This window comes from Microchirus variegatus (assembly GCF_963457635.1).
Source record: "Microchirus variegatus genome assembly, chromosome: 4".
NCBI lineage: Eukaryota > Metazoa > Chordata > Actinopteri > Pleuronectiformes > Soleidae > Microchirus > Microchirus variegatus.
Window position 1 is genome coordinate 35,707,143 of NC_139805.1, and position 7,976 is coordinate 35,715,118.

Sequence of the window (7,976 nt, forward strand, 5' to 3'; positions counted from 1 at the left end):
ATTATTGTTGTGTACGGTGGATTATTAATCTACAGTGTAGAGCTGAAACAATGACTCCAATAATCCACGACCAAATCAATCGTCGACTATTTTCGTCATCGCTTTATCGTTTTTTTACGATTTAAAACCAGATTTCTGATCGTTTCAGCTTCTGAAATGTGAATATTTTCTGGTTTCTTTGCTCCATAAAAACAAAGAAATCATTCAAACTGAATCATTTTTGGTTTGTGGACAAAAACAAAGACGTTTGAGAACATCGTCATTTCCACGTTTGACAAACACTGATCAACGTTTTCTAACATTTTCTGACATTTCATCGACGAAAATCGAGAAAATGAACTGATTTATGACGATAATCGTTAGCTGCAGTTCGACTACGGTGGCCCTGAAGGGCAAATCACCAACACACAAACAGGAAAACACAACAACATTAACGGGGGAAACGACAAGCAGTTTCAGTTGAGGTTGTTATAGTTGTGATCTAGTTAGTGTTGTGTTTCAGTTGTTGGTGGTGTTGTTGTCATCATCGTTGTGTTTCAGTTAATGTTGTGGTTTCCTGTTTGTGAGTTGGTGATTTGCCCTTCAGGGCCACCGTAGTCCAGCTGCAGCTAACGATTATCGTCATAAAACAGTTAATTTTCTCGATTTTCGTCCAGTCATCGTTTGGTCGATGAAACGTCAGAAAATGTTAGAAAACGTTGATCAGTGTTCGTCATTTCCACGTTTGACAATGTTCTCAAACGTCTTTGTTTTTGTCCACAAACCAAAAATGATTCAGTTTGAACGATTTCTCTGTTTTTATGGAGCAAAGAAACAAGAAAATATTCACATTTCAGAAGCTGAAACAATCAGAAATCTGGTTTTTGTATGAAAACTCTGTGATTAATTAACCTCTTCCTGTTTTACTTAAATCTTTAACCTTTTTTAAAATATATTTTATGTTTTGTTTGGGACTATTTCCCATGTTGTATTGATGTTTTATGACTTTTGTGTAAAGAAAAGTGATGTTTATTTTCTGGTGTAAACACTGATGTTGACGACTTTATTGTCTTATCACTAATAAAATGACTCGTCACTTAAAACAATTATTATTATTATTTTTTTTTTACCATAAAGTAAATCTCTAATATTACCTAATATTCCTTTAATGATGTCATTATACTAATTACTCTCCACTGCTGTCATTTATCTGTTTTCCTCATGACTTTACGGTTTAAATCACACTCAGCAAACATTTGACAACAATCTTCTCCTTCTTCTGTAGTTTGAGGCAAACTAAATGCGTAATACTGCCCTCTTCAGGTCATTTTCAGTTTAAATGTTTCTTATATCGGCCCCAAAACTTTCACAAGGAAAAACAAAGACAAGTGGTTTTTCTTTACTTTTTTTAAATTAGTTTTTGGATATGTTTCGACTCACTGGTCACTTTATTAGGTACACTGTTTGTTCACTTCAAACTATTTCTGTTGTATTTATATTTTATTGAGTATCTGAAACTATAACGACGACCTGATAATGAAGCATCTTCAAGATACCATCCATAAACCCTTGATATATGATATAATAAAGACATCAAAAATAGATGTTTTTGCAGCTAGGTTGATGAAAATACTTAAACTGTATTTTTATTATTTTATTATTCATAAATGATGTTAAAGTGACCTGTAGAGGCTTGTAAACAGGAAACTGTTTGACTGATGCAGATAAACCTGTGAACTTTGACCGCAGTTAGCATTACAGGTGTGTGTGTGTGTGTGTGTCCATTCAGCTGTGTGTGTTCATTCATGATGGATGTGTGTGTGCTCGTGCTGTGTGCGCTGCTGTCTGCCGTCGGCTGCTCGGCCGAAAAAGGTAAAACTTGTTATTTTCCCTTCTATGAAGTTTATTATTGGACGTGTTTATATGACTTTTTTTTAATCAAAAATCGTATTTTTTCCATCGTCTGGGTCAAATAAAGATGTTTTTATTAATTTTTTAACTGAGTAAAAGTAACAAACTCACAGGAAACAGACTCTAAAGGTTAGACAGTAATGTTATAGTGAGTGGTATAATGGTATAATGGTATAATCCATGAGGAAAAAGTTGACACAGATGCACTGAAGACGGGAGCAGGAAATGAGCAAAATACCACAAAATTACCAAAATAAAATGTGAAATAATTGATGATAAATGAATAAGAAACTTAAACGACTCAAGTGACTCCAATGTTCATGAGGAGCAATTATAGCAATAGGAATAATGATGTTTGTGATGATATTTCATAGAATTTCAAAATAAAAGACTTCATCTTCAGTGGAGGAGCACAGGATTCTGAAAACAACAAACACACTGTGTGTAATCTCTTCATGGTCATATTTATGCTCCACTCATCAAATTTATCTGTTTTTAAAGTGAGTCACGGCACGAATCACCACGTCCCAACGTCTTACTTTGAAAAACCTCCCTCACATGAACATTAACAGTCATTAAACTGATGATGAGTCGTTTTCAAGGTCTACGTGGAATATTAGAGAATATTTCCCACTCAAGTCTGTAATGTGTGTGTGTGTGTGTGTTTGTGTTTGATAAACACTGACCTTGTCAGGACCTGTAGTCCTCATGGAGACCAGAACCTGGTCCTAATGAGGCAGAACCTCATTTCTGAGGAACTGGTTTATTAGGACTAATATTTTAATTGTGGTTATGTTTAGGGTTAGGGTTAGACGTATTTAAAAAATATATATGTTACTTCAGTTGGTAACACTTTCACGTTCATTCAAAGTACGGCGAGTACATAACATGGTATATTTATGTGAATCATTTAAATGTAGAAGTATTTCATTATATGTTTGTCACTGAAGAATATCTGCAGTTTACAACATGTTGACTTTAGTTTGAGTTAACTCTATTTACTGATGTATACTGTATATTTACTTATATATATATATACTATATATATATATACTGTAAATGTACTTATGTATACTGTATATTTACTGATGTATACTGTATATTTACTTATGTATACCGTATATTTACTTATATATCCTGCATATTTACTGCATATTTACTTATGTATACTGTATATTTACTGATGTATACTGTATATTTACTTATATATACCGTATATTTACTTATATATCCTGTATATTTACTTATATATCCTGTATATTTACTTATATATACTATATATATACTGTATATTTACTTATGTATACGGTATATTTACTTTTATATCCTGTATATTTACTTATATATATACTATATATATACTATATACTGTATATTTACTTATACATACTGTATATTTACTTATATACTTTGTATTTACTTATTTATTTTATATTTACTTATACATACTGTATATTTACTTATGTACTTTGTATTTACTTATTTATTTTGTATTTACTTATACATACTGTATATTTACTTATATACTTTGTATTTACTTATTTATTTTATATTTACTTATGTACACTATATATTTACTTCTATACACACTATATATTTACTTTTATTTACTTATGTATACTGTATATAATGTATATTTACTTACATATACAGTATATTTACTTATGTATACTCTATATTTACTGATATATGCACTATATATTTCCTTATATATACTATATATATGTGAGGACCAGTGTATATTTTCATTGTTAGTTGAGTTTAGCTAAGTTTAGTTGAATGTTTATGTTTGTAGTAAGTTAAGTGTTAGCGTTAACACGGGTCAGAAATGATTTGTTGTTGTTATAATCTACTGGATTATATTGTGGGATTAATTTACAGTAATTAACAGTTAATTCTCCCTCTCTATAATCTGTTATATGGTCTATGGGTGTATGAGTTGTGGTCTACGTGATAAAATTTAAAGTATTTAAAGTAGAGGGTGTGATTTATTGATTTATTGATTTATTGATTTATTGATTTATTGATCTCAGCGTTCAATCCAATCCAACTTTATTTGTAAAGCACTTTAAAACAATCACTGTGGAGCAAAGTGCTGCTGGACAGAATAATAAATATATAAAAGACGGAATAAATGAAGACAAACTGTGTGTGTGTGTGTGTGTGTGTGTGTGTGTGTGTGTGTGTGTGTGTGTGTGTCCAGGTGCACTGAAGTCTAATGTGAAAGCAGTGCCGTCATGGCAGCCGTGGCTGGTGGGTCTGACGGCCGTGGTCGTCTTCCTCTGCATCGTCTTCACCATCCTGGTCGTTCGCAGACTCCTGAGGAAGAACAGGTCCACCACACACACACACACACACACACACACACACACACACACACACACACACACACACACGCACCCTGAGGCCGCTCCCCTCTTATCTCGACTGTGTTCAGGGCCAAGGTTCTCATGGACAAAGCCAGCGTCAGCACAGTCACTGATCCTGAACTCTGTGGAAGCTTTGGAGTGAAGTTCAGTTTCTGCCTCAAACCCTGACCTGGTTTTACCTGAACCTCTGACACCAGCACCACGCTCAGCTGATGCTCTTTGTATTTAAAGTAAACTAAAGTGATACTGTAAGAGTAAAAGTACACATATGTGACCAGATCATATGGCTCAGTGGTCGGGAGAGTTGTCTTTCAACTGGAAGGTTGTTGGTTCAATTCCTGGCTCTGTTAAGTCTGCTGTATACGTGTGTCCTTGAGCAAAGACACTTAAGTTGCAGTGTGTGAGTGAGCAAGAGTGTAAATGAGTGAGAGTGTAAATGAGTGAGTGAGTGAGTGAGAGTATAAGTGAGAGAGTGAGTGAGTGAATGAGTGTGACTATAAATGAGAGAGTGTCTGAGTTAGAGTGTGAGAGAGTGAGAGTGTAAATGAGTGAGACTATAAATGAGAGTGTCTGAGTGAGAGTGTAAATGCTTGAGTGTGAGTGTGAGTAAGTGAGAGTGTAAATGAGTGAGACTATGAAGGAGTGAGTATCTTAGTGAGAGTGCAAATGAGTGAGTGTCTGAGTGAGAGTGTAAATGAGTGAGTGAGTGTCTGAGTGAGCAAGAGTGTAAATGAGTGAGTGAGAGTGTAAATGAGTTAGTGAGTGTCTTAGTGAGACTGTAAATGAGTGAGTGACTGAGTGAGAGTGTAAATATGTGAGTGACTGAGTGAGAGTGTGAGTGAGTGTCTGAGTGAGTGAGAGTGTAAATGAGTGAGTGTCTTAGTGAGAGTGTAAATGAGTGAGTGAGTGTAAATAATGAGTGACTGAGTGAGAGTGTAAATATGTGAGTGACTGAGTGAGAGTGTGAGTGAGTGTCTGAGTGAGTGAGAGTGTAAATGAGTGAGTGTCTTAGTGAGAGTGTAAATGAGTGAGTGACTGAGTGAGTGTAAATAATGAGTGACTGAGTGAGAGTGTAAATATGTGAGTGACTGAGTGAGAGTGTGAGTGAGTGTCTGAGTGAGTGAGAGTGTAAATGAGTGAATGTCTTAGTGAGAGTGTAAATGAGTGAGTGTGAGTGAGTGTCTGAGTGAGAGTGTAAATGAGTGAGTGTCTGAGTGAGTGAGAGTGTAAATGAGTGAGAGTGTAAGTGAGTGAGAGTGTAAGTGAGTGAGTGTCTTTGAACAAATTCACTGAACCCCATGTTGCAGCGTGTAAATGAGTGAAAAGTGTAGTTGTAAAGCAGCTCATCATCAAGACGAGAAAAACTCTATATAAATACAGACCATAATAATAACAACTCTTCTTCTTCTTCTGATTTTATTTGGTAGTAACGAGTAACAAAGAGTGTTAGAGCAAAAGTAGTGGAGTAAAATTAAAAAGTTGATAGAAATACAAATAACTCAGTTACGTTACAACACTGCACATGACCTGACTGTGGGAACCAGTTTGTGACGTTAGCACCACCTACTGGTGACGTGTCACATTGCGGCTGAATATCCCTCACCGAATTTTCCCAGTTTTAGTGAAATGCAACATCACGTCATTCACTCCTAATCCACCTCACATCATCAGATTAACCAGGTTCACATTCACGGCTAAAGCGCTAACTCGTGGGTTTATTCCCCGTTTTGTGTCGCAGGACGACGACGGCGGCGTGGGATTATGACATGGCTTCAGAGCTGGACGTTCAGACCAAACAAACCAGCATGTAACCATGGCAACATCAGAACATCTCCATCACATCTCAGTCTCACTGCCCGTAAACAGTCAATGGGGGCTTTTATTTTGAAAGGCTTGTCCAATCAAGTTAATGTCTGATGTGGTTTAATACAAATTTCAAAAGCTTTTTTTTTGTATAATAAACAACATAAAATATGAATGATGTTTGCTTTAATATCATGGCTTTTCCTATTAACCCTTAATGTGAATAATTAAAGATATTAATGATGTACCTGTTCAATATATGCCTGTTTCTTTTTATTATCTTGTAATCCAAACTACAGAGCGACAGAGCTCCCCCTACAGTTTCGGAGTACGTATTTCTACGACACCACCGTAAACAAACATCCATCCATGCATCGTTGGAGTTGGTGTTGTAACCGAGACACCTCCTGATTCTCTTGCAAAAAAAATAGTGGTTTTCCAATAACAGACAGTAGGGGGCAGTGGAGAGACATTTAACCATCACAATGACTCTGAAGATGTTAAATCAGGGTTAAAAAAAAATACCCCTGAAGTTGCCAAACAGCTGCTGTGATGTTCCGTCACCACCAGAGGAGCCCATAACACAGGCAAAAACACTGAGGTATTACATGGTATTACATATAATGACATTATACTGTGTATATAAATATATGTATATATATATACACAGTATAATGTCTTGATATTACATTTTCTTTATTGAATCCTGTTCCTGATGTGTTCCAATCTACTTTCTGTTCATTTATGTATCACTTTAATTTTAAAAGTGACAACAAAAACCCCTTTAATGCATGTCCGTATGTATACGGGTTGACATGGTGAAAACAGCAGGGACTGTGGGAGTGGGCGTGGCCAGGTGAAATGGAGGGAAAACTGAAGACGGATAAGAATCTTGGAGTGGGGAAGAGTCTGTGACCAAAACAGAAGAAAAAATTATTAAAACGGAACCTGACTGTCCACGTACATCACTGACTGAGCCTGAACGCACCACAGAGATATCGGTAAGTACGTTTTTATGCTATTATGCTATTGTTATGCTACTATTCTTATGCTAGGAGATCACCTAGTTTGCTCACAATGCTTCACTGCTTTTTTAAAGCGCGGTAAATGAGGTACGGACACTTTTGGTGTGATCCAGTTAGACGTCCAGTTCCGAGTTTCTCAAGTTTGATTTCCAACTCGGAAAGCTAACAAAACCAGGTGTAGGATTCCAAGATGGCTGCCACATGAGTCAGGCGTAAAAACGCTGTGCTACTATCACTGTTAATTTTACTTCTGTCTTATGGTACCTTATCCTATACATAATACTGACCAATTTTATTGGTGGACATGTTGCTATACTCATATCTTATATAGTTTTAGCATGACTCAGCTCAACTATACTCGTTTTTTGTGTGTTTTTTTTTGCTTTTCAATGAGTGATGGTACCTGGTTCCTGCTGCTGTGTACAGAGGCGCAGTTTGTGAACAGGCAAGGCAGGCAACTGCTTCGGGCCCTGAGCTGATAGGGGCCCCCCGACACTCGGAGCCTGAGGGCTGTTTTTACTGAAATGTGCAGTGACCAGCCGCCTCCCCGTCCCCCATCAAACAACAATGGGTGATTTGCAATGACATCTCAGTAGGAAACCCCCCTAAAGGGGCCCCACCTCACTTTAACCTGTGTGAAGTTATTGTTCTGCAAGTTGGAAAATGAAGAGGATTTTTTTACAGTGTAATGCATATCTTTTTTACTCAGTTTTAAAATTTACAGTATTTTAATGTTCTATATATTTATATTGTTTTATAATGTGGGTTCTTTACAGTGTAATGTATTTTTTATTACTAAGTTTATGTAGTTTTTTAAAAGATATTCACAGTATTTTATTGTTCTTTACATTTAAATTTTCACTCATACTCATACATTTTTCGTTGGTGT